Source organism: Bombus vosnesenskii, unplaced genomic scaffold (genome assembly GCF_011952255.1).
Source record: "Bombus vosnesenskii isolate JDL3184/JDL3185 unplaced genomic scaffold, Bvos_JDL3184-5_v1.1 scf7180000013264, whole genome shotgun sequence".
NCBI classification, from domain to species: domain Eukaryota; kingdom Metazoa; phylum Arthropoda; class Insecta; order Hymenoptera; family Apidae; genus Bombus; species Bombus vosnesenskii.
This window is the reverse complement of record NW_022882924.1, coordinates 6,814,089-6,829,476: the sequence shown is the minus strand read 5'-3', so window position 1 is coordinate 6,829,476 and position 15,388 is coordinate 6,814,089. Positions and strand designations below refer to the sequence as shown.

At 36.0% G+C, this 15,388-nt stretch overlaps 1 protein-coding gene across 3 annotated transcripts in view; it reads left to right on the top strand.

Moving 5' to 3' along the window:
• Nucleotides 1-15,388, top strand: part of LOC117239104 — a 281,294-nt gene that overhangs the window by 225,849 nt on the left and 40,057 nt on the right. The gene's annotated exons all lie outside the window — the stretch shown is intronic.

Sequence of the window (15,388 nt, the reverse complement as noted above, 5' to 3'; positions counted from 1 at the left end):
GTATATCTCAGAAGGAAAATGTAATTGTACAGGAACTTTCTTTTCTCAGCAATTTTCGCTACAATTTCCATTCACGTATTTGAATTTCGTTTGAGAAAATTTCGAATCGCATCGACGTTCTTCGAGATCATGATAAGTCACATTTCATTTAAATATTACGTTCGATAACCAAACGATAAATTAGTCGACGATCCACGAGAAAGCAATTGAAGTGAAGCGAGAGTTAAAGTCATCTCGGTAAGGAATAAATCTTTTCTTGACTTTGTAAAAGCGGTAATTTAAGAGGTTGCAGAGCTTCACTTCTCCATTTACTTTGACTACGAATTCGCCAGAACGTGTATTTCATTTGGTAATACAGACGAACGCGAAACCGCCGCTGCTTCCTTGAAAATTTATCCTTACCGTTGCGTGCAAATACAAAGCAAACGAACGTCTGAGCGATAAATATGTTTGCAACCGATCATAAATTTGAACATTCACTCTCCCCGCTTTCTACCTTGTATTTTGATTATCTGCTTACTTTTTTCTTCCTCTGTTTCTTTCGCCCTCCTGTAATCTCTGTATTAACCTCGCGAGTTTCTTGGCCAAATTTATTATTTCTCGTATCCTTCGAATGGAAATTACAGCAGTGGGAAAAGCAACGTGTGCCGAGTAATATATTACGGGGACATATTTTATGGGTTCGTGTAAAATGGCCGGCGATACGTGTCTAATAGATTCCCGACGCGACAAAGCGTTCTTTATTTCGCCACTGGTGAAATACCAGGCGACTGGCAAATAATAGCAGTGGAATCACGTGAAATTGATGCTACGCGGCTGTATTATTCGGAAGGTGGCCGCGTGACGCTCAATAAGAAGAAAATATTAGTAGCCGAGGGATAATAAAAGAATAAGCTGCGAACAACTATTAGGTTGTCCGAAAAGTTTCTTTCGTTTTATAAGAAAATAACAGACGCATAATGTTTTTTGTTTTATATTAGTTTATTGAATTATGCACGAACGTAATAATAGAAATAGATCGACCTAGTTCAATAAAATAATATAAAACAGAAATTGTTGTTCATCTATTATCGCCTTATGAAACGAAAGAGACTTTCCGGACAACCTAATACATATAAAAAACAATTCCGCGATAATTCTGTGTTTTCTACACTTTGTGCCCGGTGAAAGACGTTTTAGTTAGAGGAAGCGTAAGTAGGAAAAGGAAAATTAAGTCGACTTGCTATGTTTGTTAAAACTGTAAAGACAATAGATGGTAAAATAAAACATGAAACACACGGAATTTTTAAATTATGTGTTGTTGTATACGACGAACGTGGAAATTTTTGCCAGGACAATTGGAAAGAAAGGAATCTTTCCCTGCACGCAATATCCAACAGTAATCGTTTTAAACGATCTATGAGCTAGGTGAGCAAATTTATTAAAGTCACGTATTTATATAGGTTGATTGTTGTAACTTTATTTTCTCTACTATTTATTATTGTCTATTATTTTCTCTTTTATTTTACGATTGCAGTAAGTAATAGAAATATACAGCAGCGAAATAGTAAAGTATGAATGAAAGAAATAAGATAAGAAAGTAGTAATAACATAAACTCGTAACAAATTCCGAGCATGAAGTTTTAAAAAAATTACGGAAGTATCAAGCCGATTCATCACATCGAACATCAATCAAAGGGGCAATTAAAGTCCCATTGTTCTACATCTTGGTGTGGTAGTTCTGACAACTTGCTATACTTTTATATACTTCGGATACTTTTCAAAAATAAAAAATGTTTGAAAGAAAATGTTCGAAACAGATCAATCTTATAGATGTCGAATTGATTTTTGAAAACTTATTTATTATTCCTGCATTCTCTTTTCTCAACTTAAATATACCTGATGTATCAGATTTAATTCTGTTTTTATAAACTCGAAGTGAATATCTATCGAAAAGCGCAGAAAACAAAGAAAAAAGATAATCAGATCGACAGTTAAATTAATGGATGTTGTAAAAAGTATTATGGTAATATGACTGTTTAATTCAATGGGAATATTGAATGCCAATATTCTATAATTTGGTGCATCGATTATCACAATTCTATTAATACAGTATCGATGTTATTTTCATTGATACTGATTATAACGGACATGATTGTACCTAATCTTATCATGGCATTGGAAACATATTACGCATAGCTATCGTAATCACATTTGATTGCCTATTGCTGTATTTATATGCATTAGACCATTGTTACGCGAACAGAGACTGCCTGATGGATTATAAATATTTCTGCATCCGCTAAGCTTTCGCTAATTTTATTCCCACTGCGCTCAAAATGTCATTATTGACGATATTGAATGACTAACGATATATTGTGTATCGCTAATTAGCTTTACGCTTCGAATATCAGCAAAATGTTGAATGGATTCTAACAAATACGACATAACGTTAAGTATAATTTTGAATACTTTGAATACCATCGTTAATGACGTAAAATTATTTTCATAATAAAGGATCTTCAAGTTACTAAAATATTTAATTTTCAAATGACCTACCACGGTTTTTAATAATATTCTACTCGTACGAAATTTATATATTTAATATATGTTGGGAGAATATTATTAGTGTCACATAAGTAAATTAAGAATTATAATTAGAATTTAATATTGCTCGATATAAATTATCTCTAAAAGTCGTATTTTTGCTTCTTCGAAGCAAATCGCATTTTGGAAAGTATTTATTGGTGTCCATTATCTGTTATTAAACTTATGATTCAAGAATTTAACTCTAAAGTCTTTAAACACATTTTGAGCATGAAATCTTCAAAACGCACTACCTTTCATAAATTTCTAATAATCTTTAAAATTATAAGTTACGATTCATGAGCTTTGCTTCAAGAACGTACCATCGTTCTTAGACTCGTCAATCGTTGCTTATATTTCTACATATTATTACCTATTGTACGTATATTTATATTAAACGTGCTGTGTTTCGTGAATTCGCAATAACCTGTCATAAATATTTTTCTGTGCTTCGTTGTTTTATTACAGCACAATGTATAACATGTTAACGTTATACCTACACGGGTACAGTATGAAATATCGATATTTATACACAATTTATGTACAAAAGGAACGAAGCGGAAGAAAAGAAATTTGCATGATCAAAAAAACTTACAGTCGAGTAGATAAAGTAAAACAAAAGAATAAACGATCTTCCATCTATATAATCGAGATCAGATATACAGGGTGGTTAGTAACTGGTGGTACAAGCGGAAAGGGGGTGATTCTATGAATCACGAACAAAGAAGTCGAAAATATAGAATAAAAATCTTTTTTAAAATTTCTTTTTTAATTTTTCCATCGAGATCCGTTATAACGAGACGTGATAAAGTGCACGCGTACCAAGCGAAAATTCAAAGTCGATTTTCTCGAAAACAAAGCCTCGAACGAAAAATTTTTATTCTATATTTTCGACTTCTTTTTTCACGTAGAATCGCCCCCTTTCCGCTCGTATCACCCTGTATAAATATTGTATTCATTATTTCAGAAGACAGACCAATAGAATAAAGTACAAAATACATGTACACGTGAATAGCGTTATTTTCTCATGAAATTCCGCAATATGCGATTGAAACCATAGAAACGATATCATCGGCGATCCACCATCGACCGTACGTTTGCAATTTTGCAAAAAATTACACCGCCTTATAAATCTCATTGCCGCCTACTCTTTCTCTTTCTCTTTCTTCTTCTCCTCTTTTTTATTACAATCTGAATCGATTGAAATTGCAAATGGCGAGTGTCGGTGTTTCACGGAGTAAATAATCGGCGGTTATTACGGCGAACCTGCGGCATGCATCATTTCGTAAACGGCGCGACATAACGGCCGAACTGGCCAGTGCATTTTAAGTTCGTGGCAATTAATAACGCATTGTCGTGTATTGTAATGCATATTGCACGGAGTTAAGCGTAACGTATGATCGACCGCAAATTCATTTTTCACTGTGATATGCGATCGCTCGGATACGTACACACGCGGAGGTGGGAATATCGTGACGGTAAATATTAACCGGTTATATGTATCGAGCGAGCAATCGGCATTAATTCGAAGATCGGTGCCTGTTGGCAAAGAGTTACGACGAAGTCGTGTGTATCGCGACGTTTGCGATTCGTTGCGCGAAAATCCATCTATCGCTAGATACGATTGCAGGTTTCCATTAGAAGTTTGCGCAGTTAATTGCATAAATTTGAACTTGTTTAAATCCTTCGCCTCGAACGACCAGTCTGATTCAATATATTGCAAGTGTCCAAACGATGGCAATAACGTTGTATATAAAATATACAACAAATCTGAATTGAATCGTACGTGAAGATTTCGAGGGACATTTTGAGGCTTTTTTGTAAGAAATGTTACATCAGAATGAGATTTTTTGTATTTTATTATTCAGTCGTAGAACTAAAATACGTAGAATTCAACGAGATATTAGGTTGTCCGGAAAGTTTCTTTCGTTTCATACGGTGATAATAGATGAACAACGATCTCTGTTTTATATTATTTTATTGAATTAGGTATCATCCATTTCGTTATATTTCTATTATTATGTTCGTGAATAATTCGGTAAACTAATATAAAACAAAAAACATGGTGCGTCTGTTATTTCCTTATAAAACGAAAGAAACTTTTCGGACAACCTAATACATAGAGATGTGTACGTGCATATATACGCTTCTTAATGCAAGACTAGAAGTTGAAATGGAGAATAAGGCAAGTGACGAGAATGAAGGAATCCGCGACATTGGCTTGGAAATAAAGTGGAAAGAAAGGAATATGAAGGTATAACAAATTTAATAATATCTCGGTATTTTCATAAATACTATAGCATACTTTATAAAGAAATAATACTAATGGAACTTGCGAACCAAGCACGAAGAACTTTTCCACAGATAGAAATTACATTTTATACCGCGACGAAGAATTTCGATAAAACTTTGATCCCAAATTAATGACTCGGCTTCGGACGCTTAATTGCCAATAAAACCTGCTTAATCCTCGACGCTTTGATTTTCTTTCACACGCAGCAACCTTGATCAATGGATCGAATGAAGTAGCTTTGTTCGTTTAATGAAAGTTTCACCTTTACTAACCAGCGCAGGTAACCATTGACCCACACCGCAACGATGGAGCGTAGAGGAACGTGATCAACGAACTCGATCGCCATATTTTCAGTGCTAACCTCGGCTCTTTATTTACCGAGAATGCAGTTATTTGGGTCGGCACCGCGAACTACCGGGTCAGGAAAGCCGTGCAACGAAATTAAAGAACCTGTAGAACGGAATAAAGGGGTGGTCGTTGCAGAAGGTTCCCGGAGCAATAAAACGTACGGCGGCGTTTTCATTAAATGATCGATCGCGATGTATCCGCGCCAGTGCTCTCAGTTTGTGATATCGTTAGCCGCGTTGTTCCAAGTCCTTTCGAAACGTTCTCCTTCCATCTAGTCGTTTGCTTCGTCGTCGCGCATTACAATGTTCGTTTGTCAGAATAATTGAGGATTCTAAGCAGAACTGAAACATTCTATGAGCAATACGTTGCGATTGTTTCGGCAAATCTCCTCGAGCTTCTGATCAATAGCGCGTATTGTAGAGGACCTGTACGGGGCATCCCGAATTTAAATGTGAAAAATTCGGGAACGCGGAGGGAACCGATTAATTAAGAAAAAGAATCCTTTTGAGATTTGCATCGTTTCTGCTCCATTTTGAAGAAAATCGCGAGAAAGGAAACGAAAACGTTTACGTTTCTTCGCTTGTTTATTTGTATTTATTTATTCGTGTTATGATCTGTTTAACGAAGGTTTAATATCAAATATTATAAAAGCAAAATGCAACTGCGATTAGAGCGGTTGTCGTTAGAAGTAATGATTGCATTGCTGCACCAGCATTTTGAATTGATAGATAAGAGTAATAAATGAAAAAACGAGAACGTTTTTGTTTCTTCTGTAGCGAGTTTGTCCAAAATAGAGGAAAAAACGAGTGTATCTCCAAAGAACTTTCTCTTTGTTTACCGGTCCTCTACGCTCTACCGAAATTTTGACATTTAAATTTGAGACACCCTATATAAGAAAGATAGTCGGCAGCGAATACTTTCTAATTTCTTTCATTGATTTACTAGTACAATAATACTGTATATCGTTATGGTAATAATTATGAAAGTTTTTATTGTTTATCGATCGTTTACGATATTCATGCACTAGAACCGAAGAAAGTTTAACAACGGAATAGGATCAAGTTTTACATCTTCTCTTGAAAAAAGTTTAGCAACTCACGATGGAACTTTTGTAGCAAACAAACTTTTCATCCTGCCGCGGAAATATTAAAAGGGGAACGAGGAAAGGGAGGAGTGGAAAATCAACGTTTCGTTTCTTTGTCATTGTTTTAGTTCGGTTGGTTATCGTTCGGTTTGAGCAGAAGAACTTGGAAAATGGGCGGAACTTGTTAAAAGTTTCTTTTGTAAAACAGCGCAAAAAAGTCGGGAATAATAGAAACAGCGAAAAAACTGGGTAAATAAAAGTTCGTAACAACGAGAGAAAGCGGACCAATCGACAATGGATGATTAATTAATTCAGCCTCTATTCTGAACAAAGCTGCTTCTATTTAAAAAAATAAGCGAAACATTTAGAACAGCAACTTCGGAAATTATTTATACCACGAATCCAGAGAAATTCATACGTATGCAAATTAAGTATATTCTACTCAAATCTCTAATAAAATTTCTGATAAACGAATTTCACATTTTTCTTATATATTTTCCGATAAAATTTCAGACGCTATAAAATCTGTACTCGAATATTATATACGATGATGGTTCAACGATTGAAAGAAGAACGCATCGTGTATCACTAGTTCCATCTCTCTCCAGCAAAACTCAATTTTCTCCATTTTCTACGATTCTAATCAACAAGTTCCATTCGCATATTACTTGCTTCTTCACTCGAGTTCTCTCGCTACGATATCCTCGATACTTGCAATCAAAAACATACACACGCGCGCACACACACTTACCACTCAATATCGCTCCGGTTCAACAAGTTTGATATTCTTCCAACCAAAACACCCACGCTCTTCAACCGCCATCGTTCGTACTGTTTGTTCGTTAAACGTATTCGGGACAACGAGTGTGTGTATCCCCTCGAAAAAGAACTTCCGTGATTCGTGCGTGCATAGAGCCTGTGTATCATTGAATTTCCTGACGGTCTATCGATCGGATAGGCTGTCGGTCCGGCGAAAGGACCGTGGAAGACCGTGGCGAAAGCGGCGAAGGCGGCACGAAACGAAGGAAACGTTTGTCGGAGATTAAAAGACAGCCGGCCTCGAGCCTTAATTTCCGTCCCGCGAATAATTCAGCCCGACTATAGTCTGCTTCCCCGGTCGGCGAATAGGTGAGACATTATCCGGCGTCGCGAGACGTTAATAAATCTTGCAATGGCCCGTTGCCCGTTATCAACTCGCTGCGCTCCATTAAATCGGAACGTTGCGTTGCAACGAACCTCTTCCCACCGAACCTGGCCCATTGCGAACCCTTCTCCGCGGTTCCTCGTATTTCTCTGTCTTTCGCCGCCGATTCTTCTTCCCTCTTCATCGCGCGGTTGCTTCGATCTGCGCGATCAGCGGCCGGCAAACGCGAGGAAAATGTAAATAACCCTTCGACCGCCTACCGAAATGAAATGTAAATGGACCGCGCCCATCGAGGCCACGGGATGGGAGTGAATTATTGTACTGGGATATAAGCGCGGAGAAATGGTAAGATGTCTCGTATCGATCATTTTTGACCGATGGTACTCGACGACGTCTTAATCGGCCGTTTTGTATCATTGTGACGAAGGTTTATAGGGAGAGACGGATGGGATGAAATTGTTTGGTTCAGGTTGTTTCCATTGGATAGTCCGATAGAGTGATAGATACGGATTGAACAGGCCTTTACAATATATTTTATTTGTTGTATTTTTGTTATCATTCGTAAGATATCGAGAATGAAATTTTAATGGTATCGGGACTTGATAGAAATCGATACTTCGACATCTGCGACTTATCCGCGCTGACTTCATTTTCTGATTAACTAAGTTTGTCAGATGGAGATATATTTACTTGAGATTTGCTATATTTTCAATATTTCAATAATAAACGTACAAATAATGTTATTTATAAAACTAAGGAATAATTTGTAAGTTATTTCTAAAAAAAAAGTAATTATTTTATAATTAATTTCTAGATTGGGGCTAGGTATTGTACTAATTAAATTGTACTAATATCAATTACGTCTAATTCTAACATTAATTACATTTTAAAAGGATCGAATCATTCGGGAACATTGTTCGTTAATTTCATTCGATTGTAGCGTTCTCTTTTGTAGTGTTCAGGCGTAGAAGCAAATCGACCCGGTAATGGCCGGGTTACTGGGTCGTGTTCTTGTTTGTTTATCAGCCGTCTCTTGGCCGCTCGAAATCTCGTGGATTCCAGCTCAGTAGAATTTACAGAGTCGCTGGCTGCTGTGCCGCTTTCAGCTTAACCTAAATTTTTCGTCACCGTTGAAAAAGCTTGCTATCGCTACTATCAATGATATTGTTTGTGGAAACGGAACGAAGAATTAAGAGCCGAGACAACATCCGCTCCAAGTAGGCTGACCTTAATACTATCTTTTCGCAGGAAGTTGTTTCTCGTAGAAATGTAGATTTTTATGTCGATGCATTTCACATCTATCAGAATATATATGTGAAAATAAACAATAATAAAATACGTGAAACAATGATTTTCATTGCGATTAATCATTACAAATGATCACAATTCCTTCGGTTACTGATAAACGGTATTATAAAGCTAATTTCCTTCGTCCGTAACATTTACTAGTAACCAAAACAATTTCCATCGTTTATATTGGTTAACGTGAACACTCAAAAATTAATATTTTTTAATTACATCATATTTTTACCAATCTCTTTAACATCGCTGACTTCCATTTAAATAAAAGGTAGTTTTTACTCAATGATCTTTTCAATTAAAATCCCAAAGAGTGCTACTTGTAGTCTATAAACAGTACATAGATAAATAATATATTTGTTATCCTTACGAACTACAAGAAACTTTTATTTTTCCTCCGAATACAAGAAAATATCAACATCCATCGACAAATCACAGTGAAAACGCTTGAAACTTCTGAAAACCAGCATCACAGCCGAAAAGCAAAATGATTATTGAAGATTATTCCGTGAGGCATTAGCCCGCGATCCATAAAGAGGAAACGAACGTTCGAATGAGAATTTCGTACGTAAAATCACGCGATCGACGGTCCGCCGTGTCTAGACGGATTGCGTGCAAATTATCGACCGATAATCGCGTCGCATTATGCCTTATTACAAGAGATCGGACACGAGTATGCGACCGCGAGCGCAATTTGTTTGCGGCTGTTTCACGATAACCGGCTGGCCCAACGAGCTTTCATTTATAACAGGCAACCGGTTGTACGGTGGTCCGTGAGGGTACGTTCGCTGTTTGAGGCCGACCAACCAAACGAAACGACCTCGCGCTTTTTCGCGTTCGCCGTCGACCGACGTTGTTTCCGCTGAACGATCGCCTCTACCGTCACAGCGACGTGCGGTCGCGTCCCACCGTATCGCTGAACCGTGAACGCATTTATTCGCCGGATGACGCGCACTTTCCTACCATTTCGTCCCATTTCGTCGAATCTCGCATTCCACCGCCTCGTTTTACCCGGCAAACGTTTGTAAAACGTCATACGAGGCAAGGTGGATATGCTCGTTTTCTAACGGAGATACGAGGAGGGGAGGAGAAAGGAGGTTGTTGCTTGTGGAGAAATTATTATTGCGCGGGTAATAGAGGGCGAAGAGGAGACGTCGGGCTTCTGGAAGCCGGAAAATAGTGAAACTGAGTATTTAGTAGAATAGTGAAATTAGGATAAATAGAGAATTTGATCGCTCAGCGATATTGTTCGATGTAAATTAAATGTAACTGTATTTGCTAAGGTTAGAACTAAATACGGTTTTTTTTTTTTTAGTTTGATATTATCGGAGTTTGAAAAGATTTAAATAGGGAAACTTAATAGAAGAAGATAGCGAATTGTAAAGTGTAGATGAGAAAATAAGATATCTCGTTATATCGTAAAATGTAATAAGAAAAGATGTCACTGATCGATTGCCAAAAGGTAATTGTTTATTTTTGTCTAAATCTAGCATATGAAAGATGGATCGTGTAATAAGCTTGTTCGCATTTTTTTAAAGTCGCATCTGAGATCGTCGTGTAACATTTATTTAATCAACGATGTACGTGTTATTTCGTGCCATTTAAGTAATTTATTATCATTAAGCAATTTATCCACTCTATCTCTTGAAAGTTTTTAAAGAAAATAATTATGCGAATAATTGTTTCTTTTTCATTCGACATTGTATTGTTTTTATCGGTTTATAGTTTGTAATTCTTAAATCGCAGGGAAGTTGACTTTTTGTTTGCCACTCAATTTGATTAACAGTTCGCTTGTTATTTGCGACATAGCCAGTGGCGAAATTCTGTGTTTGTTCGTGAAATAGCGTTATTGGTGGACGCACGAGAGTGAAATCCAATTCGTATTTAATTTTATCGCCATACCCAATAACGTGTTATTTGATTACCCTTCGTGTTTAACGCGAACTGCTTGCTCGTGCCTGATCACCACATCTGATTCCACTTTGTAGTCGTGTAATTCATATAATTCGATCATGTAATTCGATTTGCTCATGAAACCTATAAACTAGTCAAAAAAGCTACACAGAATTTGTACAAGTTTCACCTAAAAACAAAAGAATATTTATGTAAATATACGTAGTTGCAGTATTATCAGACTTTTGTTACGCGTTATATTCGAAAATATTAATATGTAAAATATTGACAATAAATACATACTACTACTATGCATACAGGTATATTTACATAAATTCAAACAAAATGTTACGAAAAATACGATCTTGCTTAATTTACTTTATTTGAACCTGAGAAATGGTATATAGTATAGAGTATAGTATAGAGAAATACCCGAGAAATAGTATAGTAGTATAGGCACATTTTGTGACACCATTTTCAGTTTAACCGAATAACATTTGCAAAGTTCTGTTTCGTACACTTTGCTTTTGAAATTTCGTAATGTAGAATTATAAGCAATTAATATGCATTGCACGTAATTTTCAGCAAAGTTGCGAAATCTGATTAGATAGCTTTCAAGCTACACAGAGTGCGGTCGAATATCATGTACATGTTACGAACAAAAATAAGAAGAAAATATAGAATACAGTTTTTTCGTATGATGCTTCGTTCTCCAGAATTTTCAGTTTGGCAATTTTATCAAATATACTTGAGCTAATTCTGGACTGAACAACTGATGAGCGAATAATCGACAGGACGTTGTTCTACATGTGAAAATAAGTCGAAAGTGTAGAATAAAATTTGTCTGCAAGATGATTTATTTAAGAAAAGGAAACTCGAAAATTTACTAAACAGACAAACCTTTTTCACATTTTTTCCTTATTCTTGCGTCTAGGATAATCTTCTATTGATCGTTTACTCATCTCCAGCCGGTTGTTAGCCAAGTTTAAGCGTGCTTGACAAATTTTCAAACTTGATTTTCTAGAAAACGAAGCGTCATATGAGAAAGTGATATTCTACGTTTCTTTTTCTTATTTTCCATAAGGAATCGCCTGTTTGTACATGTTATTCGATCGCACCCTGTATATATGTAGGATCCGATGAATATAAAACAAGCCATAAAACGTAAAAGTAATAAGAGTCAATCGAAAACGTTCGTGATATCGTTACTGGCCTTCTTTTAATTTTATCTGACTCAGCAGCTGAGATATAAAATCGAATAAATACAATAGAAAATTATGAAAACGCATCCAAGGATGGTAGTAATTTTTGTAATCAAAAGAATGTCAGAAAGTGCACGCAAATGATTCCCAAGGCACAAAGTGTCAACATGCGACCGTCAATCCAGGTCAAAAGTAAATTCAGCCCCTGAAAGTTTCTCCAGGAACGAAACTCCCTTGCGATGACTAGCAACCACGTTGCCATTGCCTACCATTGCCACAGCAGCAATCCGCATGGTTGGAAAAATGCGAAGAAGCTGGCTAATAGGCCGGAGGAAGTCGGAAGAAACTGGGAATGAAAGAAGCGTTGCTTGACAAGCAATGCCGGACACTGAGCTCTGGCCTCGTTCCAGCAGAGCATCGACCGTTTGCAACCCTGTTTCTTCGTTTGTTCGAACTGGGTAGACAGGCCAGAGATCTCTTTGTTTTCTTCCTCATTTTAATTTTAAAAACTTCCTTTCTATTACCTTAAGATCTGCTTCCCTTCTTTCCTACTTCTGTCAAGGGATTTGTTGATAAAGCTTCGTTTAACCTTTAAGAAATAACGAGTGCCGGCGATCTTTGGTAAATTAGAGGATTTTCAGCCATTAATTACGTATTCACAATCAACACTTATTACGTTCTTCTCTTTAGGGAAGAATTACTTTCTTCAACAACGAATTTTTTTCTTTTTTTGCTATGTAAGTCGTCCTAATTAATAATTAATAATAGTAGGTAATATGTGAATCAATTTTAGGATTAATTTTTAAAGCTGAAAGTTAAACAACATAATTTTTTAGACGGGAAAAGGATTTGTTCGATGAGCTTAAAAAGACGAGGCGCTCGGAAAGATTAAACACTGATTCGCGGCAGTTCTTGTATCGTAACGAATCGTCAAATTAAAAAGCTGCCCGACTATCGACGTTTAATTGGAAAAGTAACGCGATATAGATTAATTCGAAGACTCTTTTGTCTATGGTGATATTGTCGAAAATAACGAGGTGGTGGAGTCTGGTCGGTTAATTGGCAATTTAATGTTTTATTTATTTATAACGATGGAGCCTGGCAATGGAGAAATTTTCAACCGAAATTCGTTGATCCTGGTACTAGTTAGACGTGTTATGTCGGGACGATTTGCACAGACAGAATTGCGAAATAGAATTCCGGGGTATTCCGGGGAAATCTGCAATTTCCTATTTGTGATGTTTGGCGGAGAGAACGAGATTATGCTTTCCTTTCCTGTTATGAATTTTGAAACAGCTAAAACGGGCGAGAACGGGTAATGTTACATCAATCTTCATGCGATATTTTTCACGATATTCGACTTTCACCCGAATAAAGACATAGAGAGGAATACATATAAGGTAACGAAAAGCATAATTCTGTTCAGGGAACGTAATAATATTTATTGAAAGGATAATTTTATTTATTTAAAACGTAGAGAATATTCGAATAAATAAAATTGTTTTGTTAACAGAAACAAAAAGATTAATAGGATACATAAATCAAATGTATATTACGCGAAACTACGTATCCTATTGTAATAAAAGGTCGGAGATATGAGAAATGTTATTTAGTATAATAAACAAAGTAAAGCAAGATAGCATAAAATAAAATTTCATATTTAAAGGGAAGAAAGCGAACGTTTCAGATTTCATTCTATTCATTTCGATGGAATTGGTATTTTTTAAAATGCGGTAAGAAGGGTATTTTTCCAGCATTCGGTATCTTCCTCCGCATATTTTTAACAAGCTATGTAATTCTTTTTGCGCCGTTTCGATATTGGACAAAGCATTATCCCCTCTGTTTCCATGTTATATAAGCGGTTTCTTCTGGAAAATTCAAACAACCGATAGAAACTGTATTTATTATTCCTCCTTTGAATGGATTTAAATTGCAGAAACTGTCGCGTATATTTCAACTATATAATTTACATACGCATTTACGAATGACGATCGTCTTTTATTATATAATACATTTCTGAGTTTCCGAAAAATGTCTACTATCTCAATATCATTGGTTGCATTGACGTCGATAATTCTTTTATCAGCTTAGAATTCGTCTTAATCTAACTCATAATTCAGAAATTAAAGAATCAAAAGGTAAGTCTTTGCAAATACTTCTACATGGTGTAACGATTGTACAAGTCAGTTTTATCATAACGTACATATTAATTTTTAAAAATCAATTTAATCGCGACAAAATATTCAATCGTACGCGAATACATGGTACTATTCTAGTAGCACTAGAAGGCATAAAGTCATCGCGAGATCTACAATTTTTCTAGAATTTTGTAATTAAATTACATTTTGTATGAAACGATCAAGTATTCGGATATTTTCGAACTGTAGTACGCGCGCGTCTCGTAAAAGGAAAATTCCTCTTTTTTTGACGAATTTGCAAGAAACTTGTTGATGTAACTACTTCAAGAAAAACTCTACATCTTTATTTATGTACATCCGTGACCTGTAGACTGCTATTACGCAGAGATATTCTAAAAAGGTACGGTACATATTATTGTACTCTTAAGTATACATTATGTTTTGGTTTGCAAGGTCTAGGAACAAAGGAACTAATAAAATCTATTTCTATTTATGTTTTCTGTAGCCTCAAGCTAAAACTATAAGCTTAACTTTTTTTGATAATGTCTTTTGCTATAAATAACACTATAACACAATAACACTAAGAAAGTAAGGATCTGAATCAGCATAAATTTATACATTATACTTATGCCTTTAATTATTTCAATATACATTACTATTACAAATTCATCCATTAGTTCTTCAATCAGTCAACCTCAAGCTCAACAAAACTAATTACAATAATTACACTTATCTAAGATTTTGACAAATTCTTTACAACCGATCTTTCGCTTCATTTCCGCTATTAAAATTCCCACGACGTCACATTAAGATCACCGAAACACGGTTTATCACGTACAATTATTCTTTATTATACATTTACATCACGCCATTAGTAAACCCGTTTATTTTCATTTTTATTGCATCTTGATGCATCGAGAAAGGGCTGGAAAGCGGACCGTCATTACATCGGCTCGTTTATCACAAAAATTATCCCTCTATCGTTTCCCTCTTGGCATGTCGTGGTTTCAACCCTTCATTTTTGTCCAAGCAAGCATTTTCTGGCTGTGTTTTCAGTGCTTGAAATTTTGGCATATAAAGTCAGCGGTTACCTTGGCCAGCAATTGGTAGATGACGATAATTGAGCACACAACGCGTAATTGGAACAGACAAAGCCATTTCTCGAAACGAACGTAAAAGTGTTTTTGGCAATTGACATTCAACGTACGTTCTACACTCTACGGGAAAGTACGTGTCTACGAGCCGCATACTAAGCGAGAATTTCACCTTCTAGCGGCGGAAACACGCGTCCACTTTCACGGCCACATCCGAAACTAATATTTCCAGGCATCATTTTTATCGTCATACGCCACTTTCGGCTGTTTTATATTCTAACAACTGTTTGATTTCTAATTAATTATTATTTATAAATCACTTTTATGT